This window comes from Dreissena polymorpha, chromosome 5 (genome assembly GCF_020536995.1).
Source record: "Dreissena polymorpha isolate Duluth1 chromosome 5, UMN_Dpol_1.0, whole genome shotgun sequence".
Taxonomy (NCBI): Eukaryota; Metazoa; Mollusca; class Bivalvia; order Myida; family Dreissenidae; genus Dreissena; species Dreissena polymorpha.
Genome location: NC_068359.1, coordinates 56700442 through 56715714, shown reverse-complemented (window position 1 = coordinate 56715714; position 15273 = coordinate 56700442). Strand labels below are relative to the sequence as shown.

The following is a 15273-nucleotide window of genomic DNA, read 5'->3' as shown; positions in this document are numbered from 1 at the left end:
TACAACACAATCATAGATAATGGTTATTTGGGAGTTATAACACAACATCATAAATAATGGTTATTTTGGGGTTATAACACAAAATTATAGATAATGGTTATACCAGTATCTTTTTCCATTTTGTTTTAAATAATCGGCAAATATATTATATTTACAGTAGAAAAAAATCGTTCCATGTAACTTCATTGAGTGCCTTTTACACTGAAATTCCCGACGCCCTTTTATGCTTTGCATCAATACTTATCTTGTTCAATTATAGAAACATATGAAATTTTCACTAGCCCTACTGTATACAGTAATAATTATGAATGTCTATAAATATAATTCGAAAATTGACTGGCATTTGTAAGAGGTTTATAGCTAAGGCCACAATTAAAATATTGTTGGTTTGCCCTTTACCGACCCTAGATTTTACAGGAGGGTAGGTAGGTAGGAAAATTATTATATTTTATTTTAGAAATTATATTTTTAATACACTAATAGTCTTTGAATATTTATAACACTGGTATTAAAGCACTGTTGTAAGAAGTCCTATTAAGCTTAACCATATCTTGTTTGCTGTTTTCTTGCATATATTAATATCAAATGCATGTTTGTGTGTTATTTCATCAAATATGTGTTAAATAAATGATGTTAATTGCTGTGAATGTAAATAAAATATCTACAATAAGGAAAACATCAATACCACTTATTGTAACAAGATATTTATAAATTATGATATGCCAATGTAATTGTATCAACTATCATGCATGGGTTTTGGTTTCTTCGGTTTGCAGTAAGTATAAAACTAATTAAAATCAGTTTTCACTTGAATGAATGAATGAATGAACAGTAAAGCAAACCGTTTAAGAAGCTATAAAAATCATTTGACTGACTGTGACAACCAAATTTAAACAAAATAAATCGTTTAAATTTTTCATCTAAGTTCTAACTTCAGGTTAAAAGCGAAAGTAGATTAACATGTGCAAATATTTACTTCATTTGAAAACTGTTATTGATTTCAAACTGAAATCTTCCGTTAAAAAATAATAAAAACAAAATGTTCAAAGCACAAGAGATGCTGTGCTTTTAATTTGTTTAGATCGTATTCACAATTGAACAGAAGTTTACATGTTGACCTTCATTGAAGATTAACACTGTCCGCCATTTTCATGATTTTGATTGTTTTGACAGGAAGCAAAAATCTCTTCTATTTCCTGTGCAAAACAATTTTAAAAACTCGTAAATTAATTTCTTTTTACTGAAAAAAGTTATTAAATTTATTTTTAAACCATATGTGATATGAAACCATGCATGACATGTCTTGCATAACTGCGCACCTCCTATTATTCCAAAATATTGACTACAGTATATGTCATTCACAGCTGTTGATAATGACTCCTAACACTTCCCATATACATGTGGTTTAAAATCATATCTCGCAATATTGAACGCCTAATTACAACAACCAGATTTGAAAAACGGTCGCACATGAATCAACCTTTAAAACAATAATTGTTGTGCAGACACCATTTTTAAACAGAAGACTACTCCACGAGGTCGGATATTCACGTAAAAATAGTCATTTAATGAGCGAACGCATGCAATACAACATTAAGTCCATATACAATTAAGAGCGGTGTATGCACATATTCGTTTATGAACATATTCCTCTTAACTAAGCACAATATATTTAAAGAACATACTTTTTTCTCGTCGATGATAGAAGCTTGTCACCGTTCGCCAACCAAAATCACTCCTCTGCACTTAACCTACTGCAAGATGACTAAACTTGTCCAACGTTCACTTCGAAAGTACACCACTTTGACGGTTGGGATTGGTGAAATGTTTAAGACTTCCTAGTCAAAGATCCTAATAACAAGTGGGCTGTAAGCGAAATAATCAATACAGCCTTGTGCGTTCCGGCCGTTGTTCCATCTACGCCCTTAGTCTTAGTTGAAATGACAATTGATACTTGAAAACAATTGGGATTGCTATAAAGCGGCCCGTACATGTGTAGAAACCGCGCTCTATGAAACGGTTTTATTGAATGTGCGTGAAGTGTCGTCCCAGATTAGCTTGTGCGGTACCCTTCGTGTGTGTTTAAATGCCTGTAATTTAGTATGTGTTTGAATAGATTTTAACATAATTAATTTGTGATTACAGGTTTTCAAGTTATAATGTTAAACAAATATTTGCACATTCATCATAATGTTCATTCTATTTGTCTTTATTGTAAAATATGTGTTTAAAAGCGGGTGCTGTTTAGTGTACATTAGCTTTTTGCACAAAATGAAATTGATATCTACCTATGGGTTTGTGTGGGTCTGTGTTCGAGAGTGCAGTAATTTTCATGTAATGAATACTGGGTATAAGGATAATTTATAGAATGTAAAGAACTTAAAAAGCCGATTCAAATGAAAGTATATGCTAGATATTTTATACGGGTTCTAAGATATCACATTACATTGAAACATTTTGCTGTGAGTGCTTCAAACTTTTCATTCACTTGGTTATCAAAATTTGTAAGCAAACGAATACAACACCAATTTCACAATTTAAGTAAAAAAAAAACGACGCGACTTTTCCCAATCTGAAAGACCCCGGCCCTGTTCTCGAAATGGTGAAGAATTAAAAAACAAACATTTCTAACTTAACCAAATGACTTGCGGAAGTAAGTAAACGATGGACAATTTAAGAAACATATACTTCGTTAAAATGAAAGCAATTTAAAACATGTGTGTTTCCATACTGCTCGTCGGGTCCAAGAAATATATCCAAATCATCCCAAAAAATTAAATGCTGCAAGCTATAGATCCCGCAATTACGTATTTGCTGAGTGTTCTTATGTCATTTGCGAGATTAAATTGTGGTAAATACATTCATATTGAACTGTTCAGTACGACAAAAGTTATAGTCAAACATATACATTTTCGTGTAAATAGAAATAAGTGCGGATACTTTGTTAGCGGTGTAAGGGCCTCAGCAAAAATATTTGTAAGTAAAAATAAATAGTTTGTACATGAAGAAACATCTGTTTGGACTCCGGACCATTTTAAAGGGACCTGTTCACGTTTTGATAAATTAAAAAAAAAGAAACATAAAATGTTTCAGATTTGGAAATGTTCGTTGTAGTTTTTTTTATAAATAAAACAGTAATACGAGAGTTGCCTTCAAAATGAACAAAAGGAATCCGTGTTTTTTCAAGTACATCCACGGTTTTCTCGAACCATTGTTGTGTTAGCAGATGTGTTAAATACTATACTTCAATGAACATGCAATTTGTCAATATTATTCAACATGCCTCATAAGAAAATAAGTGAAGCTGTGAAGGGCATTGTTTTAGGCCTTTTGAGATGCAAATGCAGTTACAGAAGCATTCAAATGAACTGAAATGATGGACCATGCTATTTCTTTGGGAAGTATTCGGAATATTCGACATGACGCTACTGTATAGCGCAGAACAACGCCTGGTGGTGCTACACATTCAACTTCAAGTAGACGTCCATATAAGGTCACGCCTGACGTCGTATGCAAAATTCGTCGGTGAATCTCTAAAATCAATCCGCCGACCCAGAGAAAAAAAGTATTGGACACAGGAATGTCCAAGGGAAGAGTATACTACATCATTAGGCATGTTGTGAAAGCAAAACTACGGAAGAAGTTCAAGGCTCATCAGCTCAACATGGCACAGATTCGGAAGCGCAGGGCCAGGTCTTGCAAGCTATATATCTAAAGCTTAAATGTGGCAAGTGGAGAGATTTTGTTACATCTGACGAGCGATGTTTTATCTTGGTGGAAGTTATGGAAGAAGAAGGGTATGTTATGTCAGAATGGGAGAAAACGTTGGCGATAAACTGAAGTTTGTAAAACGTGATGCGTTTGCCCGTGGCTTCATGGCGTGTGCTGCTTTATCGTCCAGAGGTAAATCAGTGATCAGAATAATTCCCAAAGGGACTAAGGCAAACTCAGAAAACTATATCAATAATGTTCTGCAACAATTTATACGAAAGGATGTACCGAGAATCTTTCCGGAGGATAAACACGTCATGACTTTCCACCAGGACAGTGCATCTAGCCACAATTTTAAAGACTGTTTTCTACACGTAAACTAACTTTCTGGTCTAAAAAGAGCTCTGAAGGACAAATGGCGCAAATTGGAACAAACAACCATCAACTAGACGTTGAAATCTTAGCCAATGCGTTGCAGGATAATTTACAATTGCCATTAATCTCATATTGAGCATTTGTTGCAAAAAAAATGTATTTAGATTATAAATTATTCATATTTTTGTTTTGTTCGTCATGAAATTGGGCACCTCTCGTACTGAACATTTATGATGCCCTTAAATATCCATTATATGCATCTTTTGGCGATTTAAAAACCTGAAATTTATAAAGAGTTACAAACGCGATACGATTGAATAATTTGGAAAGTTGAATTGATATCGTTATATTGTGTGACATTACGAGTAATGCTTATACAAAGCATAAAATATGCCATGAACTATATCAGCATGGATGAAGGAGTGGTTAAAGCGCTAGACGTTTACTCCAAGTGTCAGTGGTTCGGGTCCAGGTAAGGATTTTTGTTTTATACTGGAGTTCTTTAGTTCCGATGTTTACATTTATCAATTTAAAGCATTTAATTACAAACTTCAAACCAGGTCAAAAATCAGTAAACAAGCCTCTTTAATATATACAGATTTATCATATCCGTTGTATGCGGCGGCCACTAAAAAACGGAAACCGTCGCTTGCAATAACAACATTATTGTCCTTAATTCATGACTCACTGACTCACTGTTCTTTTTCCACGAATGGTGTTTTTTTAGTTTGGTTTTAAAATAGTTTGCAGACGGATAAACTGCACGATGCTGAGTGTTTATATCGTTATTCAAAAACGTTTTCCTGCCAACAAGAAGTGTTCATATTGCAAATTACTATAAGTTGGTATACACATGTTTTAATAAATCGTACTTAACCCACCGCGAACGACAACGAAATGATGGTCAGAACATTTATCATTATACTCAGTAATATACATGGTTAATTTGTAAATTCACACATTCATTAAAAAAATATTAGAAATTACTTGACGTACACATTATTACCTTTTTATAAATTATTCACTGGAAATGCATTCAAGTAAGAGTTTACAATAATTAATGAATCAAATTAACTTAATAGACTCGCGTCATGCGAAAATTGGTCTTATGCCATATGCGACCAGCGTAGCTTCAGACCTGCCTGCGCATTTGCGCAGTCTGGATATGCGATACCCAATCCGCAAATGAGAGCACGAAACCTTAGGAGACATTAGAGCGGAAAGCGTAGATCTTGGCCGCCCGTAGTTAAAGCCGATGTTCGCATGTCCGTGAATATAACGAATACCCATATAACATTATCTAAAAACCACCAAGAATTGTCTAATGTCAGATATTGCTGACAGTCAGATCCTCGGACTTGCCTAATTTACAAAAAAGGCGTACAAAAGTTGTTTGTTTTCACCAACCCAATTGCACTAACGTCCCTTCGTGTTTGTGCGAACCACACCCTGATTTTCGGTATTGCAATATTAGTTTTCGATCATATTCACTAAAATAACTATAACATAAAAAAAATAATCGATCAACTTTACTTAACTGACTTCAAATTGACCAAAACCATATAAATATAATGTTAAATACAGAGTGGGACGATTTCTGCATGTCATGGCATATTCTTATTAAGGGTAATCAATCGTAAAAGAAAAATTTAGAAAACAAAACTAATGTTGAGTCGACCTACCTACCATCATGTTTGGCTATGTTAGTGAAACCTTCTTTTGGACTAACTATACGAAAACTTTGTACTTATGTGCTCTATAACCCCTAGATAATCCAGCTTTCATCTGCCAACATTTTTGCTTAATTGGTAATTGTAGGCTCAGGTACTACTTAAAAGTACCTCGGGTACTCTGAAGTATTGAAGTACCATGTACCCCGGGTACGGAGAATACGCTTAAAGGCACCCGGCCATACTCCGGCGTACTTTTAAACATATTTCCACACATATTAACACAGCATGGACATGGACTTATTTGTGTAGGTCCCTGGCATGAATATGTAATAAAGATATACGTTAAGAGAAATCTAGAGAACACAATTGGAACTATTTAAGTTTATTTAAGGCTCATTATTTTTCATGTTGAACATTTCAATCGAGAATTAAGATGTTATAAAGAAAATTTAATAAATAATTAAATCAGTTAAGTAGATATTAAGAACAGCACAAACAACGTTTATTTCAGGCAATAAACTTTGATTTTACATGTAAAACGTTATTTAAATAAAAAAATAAGAAAGTTATCGACAAAAGCTGATATGTCCTTTTCAATAAAAAAAGTATGACATGTCCTGACATCTTACACAGTTTTGCAAACGAATAACTCTGGTACTTGTTCATTTAAAATCACAAAATTCATTTCCGGCTAGATATTTTTGTATTAGCTTGAGAGCGATTTTTTAATAAAAGATTGCTAAATACCACTTTAGTTTTAGACTTAACTAGATACATAATTTTAATTTAAAAAAACTATACCTGAAATCTTACAGAGTTCCGCTAATAAATATTTCCGGACCAATTTTAGAATCACAAACTTCATTTCGGCTATAGATGTGTATATTACCTTTAAAATGACACTTACAAGGGAAATATTAATAACGAAATGGTAACTGTTTAGACAAAAAAGATATGTACTATTCAATAAAAAAGCCATCCTCGGTCTTTAAGTACTGTTTATTGGAATAAAGCGGGTGTACACTATGATAACGTTGTAATCTGCCGAATTCTTCAGTACCATTTTCAGTAGCGGGTGACGTAATAGCCAATATGTCGGCGGTCAATTTATGGATTCTGGGATTGTCTATAGGTTACAATATACCAAAAGATTTCCTACACAAACTCAATGTAAAAGCAATAACTTCAACAAAAAATAAAGTCAAACTTTTGCGCATAGAGACCCCCATAACCATACCTTTTCTTAAAGAGCATTTCAAGCCGCAATGATTTAAATAATAAAAAAAGGGGGGTCATGCGTTTTGCAAGAAAGAACTCGATGCGAATCAGCGGTCACTGTTTTACAGCCATCAATTTACCGGGTACGTACCAGTGGATGAGGGTTTCCCGCCATCTGTCAAAGTCTCATGTAGTCTTTAAACTTCAAGCAAATGAGTGAATTTATGTTAAACATCAATGTTTTCCCTACCACATGCACAAAGAAACATTCTTAAATAAAGTCATGGCAAGTGCCCACACAGAAAATTGTGTCTTCTTATAAATGATGTTCAGGTTTTTAAAGAGTATAGCATTGCGATCCCAAAGATTTAGTATATTGTAACCTATAGGGGCATATGAAATTTCAACCATGGCAGCGGCCTAGATCGGTCAGGGGCGATAAGAATGGACAGGGATAACGTGCACGAATAAATATTGCAGTCGGCTCTTTTATGATCGGCGAATACGAAAATAAAAAAAATACGTTTTCAGAAATCGCAATAAAAAAAATTTGGGTCGGGGGGTAAAAAGTGGGTCGGTCGGTAAAGGGCAATCAAACTTAATTTTAATTTAGGCCTAATAAATACAGCGCATTTAATTCCTCTCAATGATTTTATTCCTGCTTAGAGATTGGCCGTGTTTCACAAAATTGAGAATTTTGCAAATAAACTTTTCGCAACTTAAAGATTGTCGAGACTTTAAATTTTACAATTTAAAAACGTTTGCTACTCATTTTATTACAATTTGTAACAATTGGACACTTATTTTGTTCACAATTTTGAAAAGTTTGCGACTCATTGTTTCACAAAATGAGGGAGCCAAGGCTGCACAAAGATAAAAAAAGACTTGCTTTTGAACAATCTTGTTGTTTGTATTTTATGCTTGACTTGAGCATTTTGTGGGTAAATGCCCCTAGACATATTTACTTGGAACTCTTATAATACACAACAGCAGACCCAAATAAAAACATCAAAAACAAGAACTGACTATCATCTTTTCAGGTTAAACTAGTGTTGTACAGACTACTGTATAATAAAAAGTGTTTTTGTTGTTGAATTATTGTGTTAAATACTTTATAAATGTGAACGAAAATGAGACTTAACTTAATATGTTAACACATGTTACCACTAGGAAGTTTAATCTGGAACGAGTAAACTAATATGTAATTTATAGTCTATTTCACAATACAACAGAATGTTAATTTGTATTAATGTTCTAAGGAATTGTTATTGTGAATAACATGTGCTCCATTAGAGTCATACATGTACAATGGTGTAATGCGATAGATGTCTAATAAATGATAACAGCTAGTCCATATAAACGTACTCCCATGCACCCCTTTATAAACACAATTGCAGATCGGTGCCGAGATATCGTGCGCATCACTAAACAGACGTCGTTTATTATTATTAAGGAAAGCGATGAAAAAACTTCTAACATACATTAAATGTAACTAAATGGCAGTCTACAGACTGCATGCAACATAAAAAACACGACAATGTTTCAACACACTGACATTTTTATTTTTGAAATTCGGAACAGTGTAAATATTCGCGACTGTTCGACATCGTTATCCACTTAGGCTACATCACGATGTGCAAACGATTGGTGTACTGCGACCAAACCGATAGTCAAACTTTAAGTTGGTAAAATAATGAAAGTGTCCAATATGGCTGATAGAGCGAAAGACAGAATAACAAAGTAAATAAATTATTATTTCTTGATTAAATGGTACCATTCGCTAAGTTTGTGCTTTAGAAAGGTAAACGTTGATAAATTTTTGCAGTATCAGTGCATCTTAGTCCATGCAGTGGTGATCAAATTTTGCACCTTTGGACAATATACAGCGCTGTTGAATTATTGCAACTATAATAACAGCCTGTGTTTTAGCAGGCATGCCAAAAAGAATAATAACATACATTATAAATGAAGATAATCCCATGCAATATATTGACATGGAGAAATAATTCAGCATAATTTAACAATGCATTTTTTTAAGGTACTGATTACTGAATATCAATAAAAGTCGAATTGTGCTTATTGGTAATTGTGGTCAACAATCTTAAAGAGACATGTTGTGAAACGTCGTTAGACGATACCTGGGGAAACGAGACGTGATCTAGACTAAACCGGAAGTGTGCTCGATAACTGCGCGAACAATGATGAATAGTAGATGATCACGAGACGAAGCCATAACATTGATTTAATTTCATAGTATTTAAACCAGAATAAATCTTATTATTAGTAACGTACAAAGGACTTGAGTTGTGGTATTTAGTAGAAACACTTCATTGGCGACGAGGCATAAAATATTCAGTTAAAAGACGTGATAAATTTAGGATAAATTAGAAACTTCGTCTCGAAAAAAAATTCAAATTTTGGAGGGAAAAACAAGGAGGAATGACTTGTGCGTTCTGGATAGGAGGTCGTATTCAGCGGGCCATCCAGTGGGGAAAAGAGCAGGGATTCATTTTCCGAGGACGTCTTTACTGCAAGGGCAATAAGAAATGTTCAACTGGGGTTTTGGTATACCCCGAAGGACATACTACGACGACGACAGGCCTTTGAGATCGGGGATTCAAGGCATCAGGTCCTGAACGCGTCTGCACTGAGAAGGTGAAACAACCGGGGAAGTTATTCCAGAAATGTTCTTCAGTGGTAAGATCAAACAAAGGTTGTCCGGGTATTTATTATCCGAAAACAGCTACATTTTCACGGTAAATTTGCAATAAACCCATTAGATTGCATTAGATTGCATTGGTTCAGTTAATTGATGCATTAATTGTTTCAAAATACCTAAATTTTTGCATTTTTGTATTCGTTTGCAATTGGGGTGGGGGTTTATAGTAAATTTTCTGCTAAATTTGACATCGGAATTTAGTAAGGGGAGGTAATTTCTTTGTTTACTTTGTACAATTCTTTGTTTGGCATCAATGGGAGTTATCTTGTTTGTTTACATTTAGATTTAATTATGGCAGGATTGATATCATTTTATGAACAAAATGGGTTAATTTTTCCGAACGTAAGGCCAACTTTAGCTGTTTGTACATTTTTCATTTTCAGGTAATATTCAGTGTCATCAGTGTTATATTTTGTTCATCAAAGTTATATCGTTAGATCATTATAATTTTGACCTTCTTGGAGTATCCCGATGAGGCTGATAATAAGAAAATGGAATTGCATAAACATTGAAATATGTCATCTTCCATCCGCGCAAGTCAAAAGGTTATTGATTATCCTGAGCGCGCTTATTATCAAAGGCGTGATCAACCGGAAATGAAGCCGTCTACCTTCTACCAGGGTCAACGGGGTATTGATTATCCCGAGAGTGATAATAACCTACTTCATCAACATGAACAGAAAAAGAGGTTACATGCAATGCAGTAGGATGAACGGGTATGAATTATCCCGATGAGACCAGATATCACCGACATCAAGAACCTGTCCCGGGTGAACCTACTTATCAAAGCAGTAAAAGACAGGAATGTAACAGGTATATCACAACCTACACTGAGGATACAGATCATGCCCGGAATCGTTCAAGATCAAGAGGGGAAATAGTATATGACTGTTCACCAAAAAGAGGTATGCCAAGACACCAACCAAAGAATCTGAGATATGATGGTTCCACCAACTGGCTGTCTTTCATACAAAAGTTTGAAAGTTACCATGCTGTCAATCGCTCGTCAGATAGTGAGTGCAGAGACTATTTAATTTGGTGTCTGGAGGGAAAGGCTTTGGACTACCTCACCATCGAAACCAGCATCAGGAAATGGCTGCCCTATACATACATCATGCTGAAGATGGAAGGAAGGTTTGGGACCAAAGAGTTACCGGAACTGAGCAAGTTAAAATTCCACCAAGCCATTCAATGTCAGCAGGAATCTATAGAATAATGGGCAGATAGAGTACTTACTCTAGCCACACCTGCATTTCAAAATCTTTCAGAACAATACAAAAGAGAGGACATTGTATCGAAATTCTGCCCTGGATGTATGGACAAAGAAGCCGGGAAACATGCCTGTCTTCAACGACCAAAGTCCATTAAAGAAGCTATCGACCTGGTACGATACCACCAGTACATTCCCCAGGCGGTGGATGGCAACAAGGTACCAAGGGGCAGATCAGTCAATCTTTTCAGTATTAGTAACGAAGATAAACTGGCATCGTTTAAAAAATTGCTAAACAGTTTATAAGCGCAGATAGAAAAGTTACCGAAGCCTTCACCGTTAAGGGAGAGGTCCTCACCAAGCAAGGCATTTAGTGGCATATGTTCTTTTGCCGGAAAAAAGGACATATGAACAGAAAGTGCAGACAATTTAAGCAATTGGTTTCCAATCAGAATGAAAAGGAGCCAAATCGAGGAGCAACCAACACTTATTTAAACTCCAAGAGACAAGAGGCAAAGAGCCAGGCATCCTGTAAGCAGTATTGTTGGGCTTATGCAACCTCTATGAATAAATATCAACGTCTTCAGGTGCTGGAACTCCACAAATTGCAGAAATTAGGTCCACTGGGGTTCTGTCCAATCCCATACGTCGGAGGCAGCTTCCCAAAATTCCAGGGTCAAATAGGGTTCTCACGAATCCCACACGACGGAGGCAGCTTCTCATAATTCCTGGGTCAAGTGGGGTTCTGTCAAATCCCACCAACACAACAACAACAAGTTCAATGCCCAATCCGGATATTCCAAGTAACTCTGACGATAGAAATAGGGAACATTTCAATACCAACAAAGACAGCAATTCAAGCCTACCAATTTCCCATAATATTTCATATGAACAAAAAAATCCAAACAAACATATAGTTCGCGTAGGTTCTTCATCAGTTAAAATCAAGGTTGGCAACATTCCAATTATGGCACAATTGGACTCGGGCGCAGAAATCACAATAATATCTACAAACATTTATTAAAAAATGCAAAGAAAACCATCCAAAGTTCAAGGTGTTGAAATAAAATTGGCAGATAAAGATTTAACTATGAAGGGATTCATCATAAAGCCTATTTCCATGAATTTAGGACTTCAAACTTCTAAACAACGGGTTTATGTGGCAGCAATAGGTAACTAGAGCTTTGTCACAAACGTGACTAATACTCCAACATGCCGCATCATGCTCAATGTTTAAAACGCACTAAGTGACCCCGTGACCTAGTTTTTCACCCGGCATGGCCCATATTCAAACTTGATATACACATCATTTACATACACTTTCTGACCAAGTTTAGTGAAGTTCTGATGAAAACTACTTGAATTAGAGGGCGGACACCATGCTAAATGTTTAAAACGCACTAAGTGACCCCGTGACCTAGTTTTTGACCCGGCACGACCCATATTCGAACATGACTTAGACATCATCTAGATACAACATCTGACCAAGTTTGGTAAAGATCGGATGAAATCAACTTGAAATAGAGAGCGGACAGACACAGACAGACCGACAGACTGACCGACAGACAAGCTCACTCCTATATACCCCCCATAAACTTCGTTTATGGGGGTATAATGATATGTTGTTTGGACACCTAATAAGATTGCTTGGACACATTATCCAGAAATATATGGTTCTCCAAATTAGATGCTTATTCAGCGAACTGGCAAATAAAGATAAAGGACGAAGACCAGCAGAGGACTGCTACTTTATGATAAAAGAAAAAAAGACAGCTTTCATAACCAAGTATGGCCTCTTTCAACATGTCCGGATGGGTTTTGGTTTGACGAATGCCCCCGCAACGTGTTCAAGAGTCGTCAATCTGGTGTTGAGAGGTCTCACTCGGAAATCAGTCCTTGCATTTCAAGATGACATATTGGTCATGGTAAAATCTTTTACGGAGCATTTGAATAACTTAAGAACTGCTTAATAAAGGTTCCGGAGGCATGGTCTGAAGTTAAAACCGTAGAGATGCATCTTTTTCCAGGACGAAGTTGAATTCCTAGGAAGAATCGTGAGCGGCAACACGGTGAAGATGCCCAGTAAAGATACAGAAGTTGTGGAAATTGGCCAGCGCCCACCTGTTCCAAAGATGTGGAAAGCTTTCTAGGATTAGCCAACTATCACAGATCATTTGTGAAATGGTTTTCAGACCTTGCTACACCATTATACTGCCTCACTGGAAAAAACAGCTCTAAATAGGGATTAGAGCAACAGGAAAAGTTTGAAGCCTTGAAAAGAGCTTTGGTTCAATCTCCTGTGTTGTCACTTCCGAATGGACACCGACGCATCAGATGTAGGAATTGGAGGCGTACTCAGCCAGGGTCAAGGAGGAGAGGAAAAAGTGATCGCTTAAAGCAGTTTTTCCCTAACACCTGAGCAGAAAAAGTATTGTACGAATCGCAAGGAACTATTGACAATTGGGAGGTTTACCCGACAGTTCAAATACTACCTATTATGTAGGGTATTTACCGTCCGAACTTACCATTCGAGTCTTGCCTGGTTGTTGCGGTTTAGGGATCCACAAGGGCAGGTTGCCAGATGGATGGAAGAGTTGTCACAGTTTCACATGAGTGTCCAGCATAGAGCTGGTGTTCTACATGGAAATGCGGATGCATTCTCTCGGCTTCCAGACGGCATGTTGCGTTGTTCTCCATATTTACCCGGGTTGAAGGTCAAGGATTTACCCTGTGAAGGATATCCCTATTGTTCCAAGGCAGGTCAGCAGTGGGCCAGTTCATTGAGGGGATATATTACGCAGTTTCTTTAGCAAGCAGCAACAGAAGCTGAAGATATCAAGGCAAAGAAGTGTGTGCTGACTACAGAGGAAGATGCAACTGTAGAGGAGCAGGAGAATGCAGTTTTCTCCGACATGTTGACTGATGAACAGGAAGTTTAAGGCTGTTAAGAGCTGTTTGGGATCCAGGTGGGAACAGGAAAGAAGATACATCGGGGTGGTTTCATAATCCCGTTAACATGATAGTCTCAACGTCGGGGCATTCTGGGTCCCGAGAGCCTATTTTGGGTGAGATCTACTCAGTAAGTGTAAAAGGACCTAGTGAACATCCGGATTCCATATGCAAAGAAACTGTGCCTGTACAGTTAGTGTACCAGAAGATCACCCGATGGAGCTACATAAATGCTGGGGATTAACCTTCCCAGAGCTGACTAAGCTAAAGAAGAAGATGAAACCATGAGGTTTGTTCTGAGATGGTTAAAGACCAAGACAGATCCTGTGGAAGGGGAGCTATTAATAGCAAGTCAAGAAGCGAAAAGTTATTGGATCAACAACGAGACGTTTCAACTTGTGGGCAATGTTCTTTTTAAGATCACTAAAAATTCTCGTATCCAACTGTTGGTATTTTCAGGCAGTCTGAGGGAAGTTGCAATGCAGCTTCATCATGATATTCCTTCTTTTGGCCATCAGGGTGTTGCTAGAACAAAAGCGATGTTAAAGGAGAAGTTCTACTTGTAGAGTTTATCCAAAGACATTGAAAGATATGTTCTGGCATGTGATGTTTGCAACAAGAATAAGAACACCCAGAGCTATGGAAGGGTTCCACTTACTGAGTATCAAGCTGGATGCCCAATTGAAATAGTCCATATTGATTTCTCGGGTCCTTTACCCAAAACACCAAGCGGCAACGAGTACTGTCCAATAATCAATTTACGAAATGGGTAGAGTGCGTTCCGTTACCATCGCTGAAAGCGGAAGTGAAAGCTAAGGCAGCTATATACACCTTTTTCGCAATGTTTGATTACCCACTACAGCTTTTCTCCGACCAAGGGCGCAACTTTAACAGTTAATTGTTCCAGGCAGTATGCTAAGCTCTAGATATACAAAAAACAAGGACAAATCCCTATAGACCTTCAGCAAATGGACAAGTAGAACGTTTTAACCGTACTTTGATGGACGCTATTCACTGCTTTATATGCAAGAACCAAAGTACAGGGGACAAGAACATTCAGCAGATTGCGGGTGCACTCAGGGCTTCTGTGAACAGAAGTACCGGTTTTACTGCCAATATGTTAATGTTAGGCAGGGAGGTAAACACCCCAACACAGTTATTGTTTCCCCATGTTTCCTGTAGATATGACAACCAGGATGAGTACGTGTCCATGTTAATAGAGGATATTTAGCAGGCTCGTGTCACTGCCTGAAAAACCCTGGACTCTACAACAAAACGGATGAAGGGAAACTATGACTTAAAGAGTTCTCTTACGGCCACATGCATAAGGGGATGTTGTGTATATTTTGGACACCGCCGTTTTGAAAGAAAAGTGCAAGAAGTTCACCATGGAAAGGTCCGGCGCTTTTTATACAAAA

The 15273-nt window shown here is 36.8% G+C and overlaps 1 protein-coding gene across 3 annotated transcripts in view; it reads right to left on the bottom strand.

The window, feature by feature from the left end:
- The window catches only part of LOC127830974 (uncharacterized), a 357196-nt gene extending 355392 nt beyond the window's left edge, over positions 1–1804 (bottom strand). For 2 of the 3 annotated variants that reach the window (XM_052355923.1, XM_052355925.1), the window contains exon 1: positions 1686–1803. The gene's annotated coding sequence lies outside the window, so the exon portion shown is untranslated. Of the gene's footprint in view, positions 1–1685 lie in introns of all 3 variants that reach the window. The other variant, XM_052355926.1, reaches the window with a different exon arrangement.
- Positions 1805–15273: the final 13469 nt, after the last annotated feature.